At 38.1% G+C, this 11,130-nt stretch overlaps 1 long non-coding RNA gene across 1 annotated transcript in view; it reads right to left on the bottom strand.

Moving 5' to 3' along the window:
• Positions 1-3,364: 3,364 nt before the first annotated feature.
• LOC121902078 overlaps positions 3,365-11,130 on the bottom strand; it is a 106,704-nt gene continuing 98,938 nt past the window's right edge. The window contains exon 3 of the long non-coding RNA XR_006097455.1: positions 3,365-4,851. This is a non-coding gene — a long non-coding RNA (uncharacterized LOC121902078). The remainder of the gene's footprint in view (positions 4,852-11,130) is intronic.

Below are 11,130 nucleotides of genomic sequence, written 5' to 3'. Positions count from 1 at the left end.
TTCTTCCATGCCTCACGTAAAAGAGGGACTTATCACAGAAACAGCGCCAAGTAGCATAATTTGATTACATTAGTGCCTTGGCATTTCAAACTGCTTTCTTCTAACTTCCCCCTAAGCGATTTCATGCTGTGCATGCATCTGTAAAAAAGATGGCATGACTTAATACAGCACTCTTGTTTTTCATTCATTTTCTCTATTAACATGTGATTCATTAACACACCATTTACCCAGTTTAGTGGGTCTCTTAGGTCAGAGCACTGATAGTGAACCATTAGGATACCGGCTGCACATGAGGATGACACAAGCCTGTGATATAATCCTGCCATGCTTGACAACAAGAAAGAAAGGCAAGATGTGCAGCTGGGGCTGAGGGGGCTACTCACAACAGTGCTCCAGCCCCTGCAGTGGCCACCATGCTGGCTTTATTAGTTTAGCGTCACAATCTCCTCTCCGTAGAGAGTGTATATGTGGCAGCATGGAGGGGAAATAATGGTCTGTTTGCCTGTGCATATATGTACGTGGGCAAACGGGCATGTGGTTCTTTTTGCTTGCATGACTGTGTTTGTTACAAAATAATTTGAGCTTGCTATACAGACAATATGCAGTTATGTACATTTACTCCTCTGTATGTGTGTGGGCAGGAGTTTGTCTGGGTATGTGTGTGAGTGTGTGTGTGCATGTCATGCCCTGTGATTTTCGCAGCCCGTTGTCTGATAGACACGATTCTCCAAGAAAATAAACAGAGAGTGACGCAAAGCCCTTGTAAAGTAATAGCCTGTGAGGACTAAAACAAAACAAACAATAAAATCCTTTAAATGGCAAGTTCCAAAACAATGCGCTAATAAAGAGGGCCAACATACTGAATTCTAATTATTGCTTTAATAGGCCTAATTTGAATTTTCAGCAACCTAGAGGTTGCTTTCTAAGAATGTGGGGACTTACTGCAGCAGTCTTTTAAGATGCATATATCTTCAGGGGAGAGACAAGGCACAAGGTGCACTTCTTCAGGCATGAACACCAAATAAGAGAAAAGGTGGGGTTGGTGTTGCAAAATTGAACAGCTGCAATAGTAAATAAGGTTTATGTGGCAAGGGTAGAGCAGTCTCTCATTGGTCACCACGGTAACTGTGAATGTTGTTGATCCCTTGGGGAGGAAGAGGCGTCTCTTTCTTCACACCAACACACTCACCTCGACTGCTCAAAGTAGCACTGTATACAATTCTAATCTCAAGTGTTAAACAAAGATTTTTTATCAATAAACAATTTTAGGCATTACTACTCAATTAGATAAAGATTTTTTTTTAAATTTATGCTGTGCGGGAATATAACAAATAGGGAAATGAGCTTCATGGGGTATAAGATTTGGTTGTTGACCGGGTGACAAGAGACCTTGATTCAAGTGAGAACATGCTGTTGGTGCCAGGAGAGGAGCAGTAGGGTGCCAGCAAACTATCTTCTTTTCGAGACGTGTGCCAAGGAACTGGCTATGGACCAGAATCACATTCTTCCTATGAATGTGAAACAGCAATTATTTTCATTCTGTGATGTGTTTTATCATGCATACAGTGGTATATTTTCAGAAAACACAGATGGAAAGAATGAACTGTTAAGATTTTGACTTTGTTTCAATGACACCTTCCTTGCTGTGATTGTGTTTCTAACAATAACTGATTGTGGTGCACAAACACTTCCATCCTTTATGACTAAGAGGGAGGAAAAAAAAGCCTGAAACAAATTCAACAAAGAGGGAGGTGGGAGGGGGGGAGGGTGGAGTACTAAAAAAGTTCTACTCCTAGAGACAAATTTGACATAAAACTATGTGAAGTTGCCTTTCATTCATTAAACGTAGCAGTGTTTTTGGGGGATCAGCATTGACTGTCAAATCAGTGCAGGGGAGAGCGGAGATACTAGCTAGTACAACTCCCCGAGGCGGAAACGAATGCTCCTCTTGTTTCCCTGTTGATCTCTCCCTGGTTGACATGTCCTGTTTTCCTCTCCGACTCGTTCAAAGGCTAACAGGCTCATTTAAGCCGTTTCTACAGGGAGACATGGATGTAGTCATTTGAATAGAGTTGCTTGGACCAGACTCATGGTGGCATGGCTTCCTGCGCATTCAGGCCAAGTCATGATTGCCGTGCAGGGAGCCATTGTAGATTTCTCCACTATCCTTTTCATTCAGGACAAATCAGCCATTCAGTGAGCGTGTACTTTTGAACTTCATTTACCCTTTGAAAAGAATGCTAGAGAAATGTGCTACAATAAAATGAGCCTGTTAAGCTATTCTGATGTTAATGATTCCCGCTTTTATAGGGCGGTTGTGTGGTTTTATTATTGCACTATAACAACAGGTTCGATTCTTGCTTGTGCTGTTTTCTCGTGTCTTTTTTAATATAAATTCTGTTAGAGAGAACAGCTTCTGAGAATTGCTATCTAAACTAGTTTCTCTGTGGATAATATGTGGAATAATTTAAAATGCCATTTTCACATGAGTATACAATTCCATTATAAATATTTCTTGGTGTTGGCAGTACACCTGAATGTATTATTTCAGGAGGCCTTGCTCTGGCTGACCTAACAGTGCTTGAACAGCCTCTCTACTCTTTCTATCAGTTTGAATTTCATCATTGAGTATACAGCAGTTTTATATTGAAGGCTGTGAGCATGGACTGAGTCCCTGCTATTGAAAACCAAATTTGATTTCTCGAAATGTTTCGTTAGATAATCACTAACCTCAAACAAGGCCAATCAACAGTTCTTTTGATAAATGTGTATCTCTCAGATATCTGTGATTGAGCAAAAAATCATCCAAATGAAAGGAAAAAAAATATGTCATTGGTCCACGCAGAGGCATACCCCCTCAAATAATTTATATTGGATGGCTTTAGAAATTGTTGAATTCAATTTTCACTGTTTTAATTAGCCACAATCAGAGGTGTAAAGAGCACTGAATTATTTTACGCAAGAAAAACTACTGTTACTATGGTGACATTGTACTAAGGTAAAAGTAAAAGTACTCGTGTAAAAATCCACTTACCACTTAACTGTGTGGTGCAGATAGATTGTCTTCTAGGACCCTTCCCAGGCAATGCAGACAGTGAAAGAGCACATACTGTATATACAGTAACAGGTTATTTTTAATTTCAGATCACTTAAAATAAAGTGCATTAATAAATGAAATTAAAACATGAAATCAAATTGCATAAATATTTTTAAATGGAATAAAAAATAAAAATAATATAAAATAAAGTGCATTAATAAAAAGTTAAAGGATATAAATAAACAAAATAAATACGATTAAAAACTGAAATAAAAAAAATAAACTTCATATAAAATAAAGTATACATATTCAAATAAAGTATAAATAAAGTAACAAATTCAAATCAAACAAGTCAATGTGTGACCACATTAACAAAGTTTGCAAGTACTAGCAATGACAGGCTTGGGAAAAAGGGAAACTGAATCAAAAACATTAAACATTTCCCTTCTTAGTGTAACTGTAAATTAACAAATGCCACCAACCAAAAGCAGGTGATTTTTGTGCAGAAGCCAGTAAAATAGTTCAGTCCACTTCCATATTTAGCATTTGGTTTTAATTAGGCTGGTACACAACAACGAGTGGCAAATACAGTAGAAGTTAGTAATGTCTCACACAGTTAAATTTGCAGCTTGCATAAACAGCCCCAGGTGAATCAAAATTAATGCCATTATTCCCTATTGATTTTACCTTTTAACTTCCTTGTAGTTATTAAAGAGAGATGCAGATGAAGGGTGCAAGGATCAGCTTAACAAAGAAATTTTAAACAACACTCACATTGTCACACTGAACTTTTCACAGACATTCCTGATGGCGTCTCCCCCCTCCTGTTGCAAAATCCACAAAATTCAGCCATACATGCTAAGTTCCACCAAGTTTGATTTGGCCGGATGAGCTAGAGCTTGCATTCATCTTCAACACTTTCTGCAGCTATATATGACCAGTTTGTTTTGCTCCACATTGCAAAACATCTTCCAAAGGCTGCATGTGATAGCCGTTGTATGTATCATTCTTCTCTTCTGCCTGGGCAGCATCTGTTGTAGCAACTAAGTTTAAAAGGTGGGCCGCGCATCTTTGATGTGGAGGATGTTAGTATTCAAAACCACTGTCTTCTTCCAAGATGCTGAATGTGCCCTGGTAGTCTGCTTGGGGTTCTTCAGAAGAATCTTGATCCAACTCTGCTTTCTCAGACTGACCCTGATTACAAAACACACTGAATGCTTTAATAAAGTCTGAACCTGTGTCAGTCGTGGTTCTCACCACCTTCCCTCTTATCTTGTACTGTGAGTGAATGTCATTAAGGGCACCTGCTAGAACATCAAAGGTTTGGGACCCTCTCAACCTCTTGCAGGCAAATGCAGCAGTTTTTCCAATGTTTCTTCATCTATCCAGTTGGCAGTGACGCAAATATAGCTGCTGTGGTGCATTGTCCAACAATCAGTAGTGGTGGCAACATAGCTGACTCTACTATAATGTTACATTACACAATTGACCTTTATTCGATTGGCAGTTTCCAGTATTTTGGCTTAGAGAGTGGGTCGAGAAATGACCTTGCATTGAGGATTCAGCGTTGACAAAAGATTTTTGAATGCAGGTTCTTCGACAATAGAAAATGGATGAAGACCCTCACAAATAAAGTTGATCATAAGCTTGTCAACTGTCTGCTGTGGCACACGTCTGGGAGCACCAACTCCAGCCACATCAGATATCTTTGTTTGCTTGCTTGGGACATTTGCTGGTCCGTGGTCTGTTTCCAGGGTTCACTTTTGTGCTGCTACAAGGTCAGTGTAGGCCTTCAGCTTTAATAGATGTTTCCTCTGTAAACAAAAAGTTTCCATCAGTGTGAATGAATCAATATAAGCAATGCCCCTTTTTCACACAGATAGAATTTATTACATTCATATGAAACTTTTAACAATGACATTTGATAAAGCACATTTCTCGCTTACAGATATACCTGAAGATAAAGTGACAAACTGTTTGAAAGGATACACATTAAGTCATCGTATTTACTTTATAAACTAATCTCATCCTGTTTTCATATTGTAATTTATAACATGATACATGCAGGGTGCACATATAACTTTCATTCAGTCTGATCGTACATTACTGACTGAAAGGAACTGACATTATAATGCCACCTCAACTGACAGCCAATCTGACAGATTTTTGTACCATGTCATCTTCAGAATAGAAATAACAGAAGAAAACAATTAATGACTTTTTCTCCTTTTCAGTTAACGTACCCACTAAAAAACCTAACAAGTTAATTATAATAGGAAACATTAGTACATATTAAAATGTTGATTCCCGTCATTTATACTCCTACACAGCACAACCTCTATCAAGCCTACTCTGTAACAGAGGCAATTTGAATTGTAGCGAAGTAAAATACCTCAAAATAAACATACTTAAGAAAAAGTGAAATTACAGTTTTTAAAAAATACTCATAAAAGTGTAAGTACACAAAAAATCAACTTTGTTACAGTAACTAAAAAGTCACTTTTCTGTAAGTTTTTATTTGTATCTAACTGAGCCTGCTTCACATTGATGATGTGTCCAAACTTATGACTGGTACTGTATAGTTGCAGTTACTGATAGGGGGGAGGTTTAATCCTAAACATAGGAGCCAAAGCAGATAATAATGTTAACAACTTGGTATGAATGTTAAAGTATGCATTGTGAAACTATGCCCCCTCAAAAAATGGACTGCATGATGCCCCGGGCTCCATGCACTCAAAAATCACCCTATGGCCCCTGCGATAGGACGACATCATTTGTCTGTGCCTTCCAAAACCAATTACTGTTGGAAATATATATCTTTTATGGTTAAACCCTATGGTTAAAGTTTTTGGTTAGGTACCGGCACAAAAACAATTATCTCTTTTTTATAATGTTACTTGATTTCTGACTTTGCTCCTGTCATGATTACTACAAACAAAGGTTTTTGCCATGGAACATAAATATGCTGTTTTGGGGCATCAGCTGAACCAACTGATTTTCTCATTTTTCTTAGGAGGACAGTCTTGACTAAGAGTCCCTTGCTCAGGGGACTTAAACTTAAGGGACATGACAGAAAATCTTGGAGTTTAAAGTTGTATCATATTACTTGTATGCGGGACATGTGCTGCTGGACACAAAAAGTTCCAACATGTGATGCTGGCACTGCATTTCACCCATGTAAAACAGTCAAAATGGCAGAGTCATTAAAAATACAAATGTTTAACATTTTGGGGAAAATATAATTATCTTAATTCCTGGAAAAAATCTCTCCAAAACATAATGCTGCATAATCTTGTTTATACAAATGTTGAATCCTAATGTTCACAGTTTATCAATACACTATTCATTTGCATGCTTTCCTATTTTTTCAAGGTAACATTTGACATCAGCACTGCGTCAACTGTGTTTTACAAGGTCAAAGCTCTAGGCTACACCTGTGCACATAAAGCCACATGGTAAGTAATTCATCACTATAATGATTCCTTTGAGATAACGAGCCAATGCATTGATAAATTATTTATTATTAGTGATAAAACGGAAGGCAATGGAAATCCCACCATCTTTTGTGCATTTGGTTGAAGGGCATGAAATAAGCAAGCTGTTTGGTACCTTGTTGTTTGCCTCTGGTCATGTTGTAATGAAAGTCCTCGCATTCTAAATATATGGTGAAGAAGAATTGTGGTGGAATTGGATTGTGGCATTTCAGTGTTCATCTGGGCTGATTCCAAGGTTCTCCTTGTCACCTGGACATAACATTTTGGCCTCTCAGTGATAATCGAGGTCTTGTCTGGAGGAGAGGAGATCAAGGACTCAGGGTTGCCATATTTTGAGGCACAGCAGGACATCATGAGGTCTCATTTTTTTCACTCATCATCCTGGAATCTAGCTGAAATCATTCATTTTAAAACTGCTGCTACATCAAATATCCATCACAGAGTTTTCTCAGGATGTGAAGTGATGATCTTAGAATGAAGAGAGGTCCAGAGAGCTGAGGCATATTTAGGAATTTAAGTGCTTGATGAAAAAATCAAGTACTTCCAAGGACATCCATTTATTTTCAAAAGCTTTAAGGTTTTAGTTTGTTTTTTTCTCAAATCTACAAACTTTCAAGGATTTTCAAAGCCTGTGGAGACCCTGGGATATTTATCTTCTCTGAATTTGGAGAATTTTCTGCATTGGTAGTAATGTGTTACCTTGCTTTCACATACTGTGAGTTCATAAAACAAAATAAAATACACGTTTTTGTGATCTGTGAAATATAATAGTACAGTGTGTCTATATGCCTCTGCAGACATGACCTGAAGCCTTGGAGATATGATAATTCAAACAACTGATACTATTTCAGTCAGCATTGTTGCAGTTAAAATGCTATACTAGTTTTCACTGATCCATCTCAGTTGTTTTATGCACAGAGGAGGGACTATACAAACTCAGATTTGCCAAGCATATCAACTTATCTTATACAGATTCAACAAACTCATCGGAGCGTGCCCACGCTTTCATTATAGGTCTCAAACAGATTACTGGAGAGAAAGAAGGGGTTTAAAAAGAGTTCAAATTCAAATGTAAGCTTATACTGTATATTTCTGTATAAAACTTACTGTATGTACATTAGCATACAACAATACTCTGGGCTCAACCCATTAAGCCACTTCTGTTCCTCTAACTCACTTAATTCCTACAAGTCTTACTGTAGGGACATTAATAATAAAACAAAACCACAGAAAATAGAATTACAGCTTTTAATTGCATTGACTTTATCACTGTGTTGTCATCACTGAACTTGAAAGCTGAGTTGTTGCTGGTTCTTTGATAATTAGGCCAATCAAGGATAAGACGCAGTATTCACATAATTTAATCTGTGCTTTACTAACCGTAGCTCTTGTGCTGGCTGGTGCCATCCAGCTCCATCTATAAACGCATATTGCAGACTGCTATTTCTCTGATAAATGGCCAACCTTACAAAAACCTCAAAGCAGAATGGATTTGGTTTTCTGTATCACTGGTCTGTCCTGTTCATTCCAAGCTAAAACACTATATGAGCAAATATTTGGTAAATCTTTTAAAGCAGACACTAGCTGTTGGTGTTCACTCTGCTCCGAGCAATTACACCGAGCAATGTCAGCCTGACCTGTGATTCTGAAATTGGGGGCTCTAATCAGCCTTTTGATTACTTACTCTAAGTACATCAAAGTAGATAGTTGAAGGCAAAAACAACCGAGCAGGAACTTTCCATTCTCAGATGCTCCAGAAAAACTTCTTTTTTTTTTTTTGTGGTGAGATAAGATTTATAGTCCTCGTTTGGTCTGAACTAAGCACAACTGTATTTTTTTGTTTCTTGCATGACACACAACAACAAAGCCACAGTGCAAATAATGGTATACTGGCAGAAGTGGCTGACATGCAGGGTTCCACTTCAGAAACCTCACTTCACTTGTACCCTGAGGAAATTTTTGAGTGAAACTTTAGTTTGACCTGATTTAAGTGTGAGCGGAACAATAACAGTGCTGCAGAAAGTGACCTTTTCCCTTCGCTGCTTTGTTTTGATTCTCTCGTGTGAAATTTGTTCTTGTCCCTCTCCACAGGGAGGTCAGAGGTCAGAGTGCAGGGTCAGACGTAAAGCCATGCCCGTGTAGTTGGGAAGGACTCAGTGTCTTACTCAATACACTTAAGCAGGGCAGGATACAGGGCTGATTATAGGATGGTCCCTCATCGCTATATGCCACCCTACTGACTGTAAAGCTTACAGTGACCTTTTGAATGTCAAATCCCAAACACCACCACTGTGAGATAATGGGCGTTACTGCCACAAATCCCAGCCTCGAATAAAAAAAAAAATATACAAACACATGACAGTTTGGCCAAGAGAAGCATAAAAAAATGAAAATGAACCTGTGCTTGAAATTATAATGTAAAACCTCTTCTTGACATGAACAAATCAATAGTCAATCTGTCAATCAATTTTGGGCTAACAAGTCTATCAATGACAATGATCCAGACACTTGACCTTTTCCACGGCTTAAATCTTGGCATGGGGGCTTGAGAGGGTCTGACAGTAGCAGTGAGAAAGATAGGATGAATCACAATTTAGATTTTATTGGCAGGGTCTGAAATTAACAGGGGCACCAGGGGGAAAAAAAATACCCTTGAAAGTTCAGAAAATGCCCGTGAAATTAAAAATGAAGGGGAAGAACATGCCCCCTGATAGTAATGCATACTCTCTTTTGTACTCCATCCCTTTCACATTATATTCATTGAGCTGTCAAATATTCACATGTGAATGTGCCGACTGGGTCGTTTGTGGTGATTTGTAGCAACCTATAACAACGTGATTCTCTCCAGTGCATCTTGGGCAAGAATAATGGAGCTGTTTTTGATCAGAAAAACAACCGAGCACACACACAGCCTGCAGCAAATGTTTGATTTTTACAGTTGATGTGATGGTATATTGTGATTTAAATCAAATCCTAGAGGTGGCAAATTGAGTTTTTAATTAGCAATGTGCAATGCAAATAAAAAACTGAACTTATAACACATTCACTAGATTTACTTTATGCAAAGTACTCTAGTGAGGTGAATCAAGGTAACAGCCTCTTATTGATTCTCCTTTTTAAATCTACACCCATCTCAAAGGAGAGAATGGAGACTAGGAAAAGGAGACACATTAGATAAAGACTTTTAGGATTTCCAACAATTGATGTGATTGTGCAGAAGGGGCAGCAACTTAGTATGAGTACAGTTCCCCTAAAATTGTGTTCAGTCATTGTATTATTTCATAGTTCACAGAAAAATACCCCTGAAACAGATCAAAATGGTGCGAACACAGGGTAGTCAGATCAGATCAGCATGGGAGGGAAAAAGAAAGCACCCTAAATTGATATAAAGCCTTGAGAAGAATAGCAATGATTTGCTATCACGAGTCAGGCACACCGGTCCATCATTCTCAGCACTTAAATTTTTACCTACACACAGAAGCTATCATCTTCACCACAGTCAGATCTACGCTACGGGCTTTGAATATTCTAGTTTTTACAGCAAATTCTGTTGTGATTCTATGAGAGGAGGTGCATCCAACCATTGCAGGTATAGTTTATATGGTGCATCCGTTGACAGATATTTTCTCAATACAGTTTAATTACATCATAACTACAGTATGTACCTGCATACTAAACAAATGTGATGAAATATAGGATGTTGACATGTTTAAAATATTTACATGAATTTGTCAAGAATTGTTTAGAGATCACAAGATGCTTGTTAATGCAGCTCTTAGTGCTGTTCTGTCCACCAGCACAATCAATGTGATTTTTAGCCCTTGCAGGGTCATGGCTCTAGGGATGGCAATGTCAGTCTGTTGATCCATGACTTTGGTCCAGACTAAAATATCTCAAAAACTATCAGATAGATTGCCTTGGAATTTTATACAGACATTCATGGTCCCAGTAGGACAAAACTAGCACCACCAGCAGGTTGACATTTTCTGCTTTTACTGAAATGTTTTGACAAAAAAATGGATGGATTGCTATGAAATTTGGTACATATTTCCATGGTGCCCAAAGGAAAACTACTGACTTTGGTGATCTTGTGACTTTCCCTTTAGTGCCTCCTTGAGATTGAAATTTTATAATTTTGAGTGAAATATCTCAACAACTATTGGATGGATTGCCATGAAATTTGGTATACACATTCATGCCCCCCTCAGGATGAATTGTAATCACTTAAGCAATCCATTACTATTTATTTGCCATCATCAGGTCAAAATGCTTCACATGCACCTCAGCCAATATTTCAAGTTCAACAGCAGAAAACACTTTTGTGTGTGCTCCACTGCTTTCCAGACATGTACAACACCCAACAGCCTGACATCAGCTCTTAGTTAGTAGTACTTTATGCATATCAGATGGACTGTGGATGTGTTCATTTACATTTGTAGTTTTAGTAAATACCCTGCTAAATTTAAAAAAATGCAGTTACAAACAAAGTTTGTGCCACTGACAGTAATTTGTGACAGGCTTTTTTCTTTCTTCCTGACCTTGAAAGTGTCCATTTGACCACGCTTTAGAGCATGTGTAGAATCAAAGTACCTTTAAGGC

The sequence above is a fragment of the Thunnus maccoyii genome, chromosome 8 (genome assembly GCF_910596095.1).
Source record: "Thunnus maccoyii chromosome 8, fThuMac1.1, whole genome shotgun sequence".
In the NCBI taxonomy this organism is placed as follows: Eukaryota; Metazoa; Chordata; class Actinopteri; order Scombriformes; family Scombridae; genus Thunnus; species Thunnus maccoyii.
The sequence above is the reverse complement of the archived record's forward strand: the minus strand, read 5'-3'. Positions and strand labels throughout refer to the sequence as shown.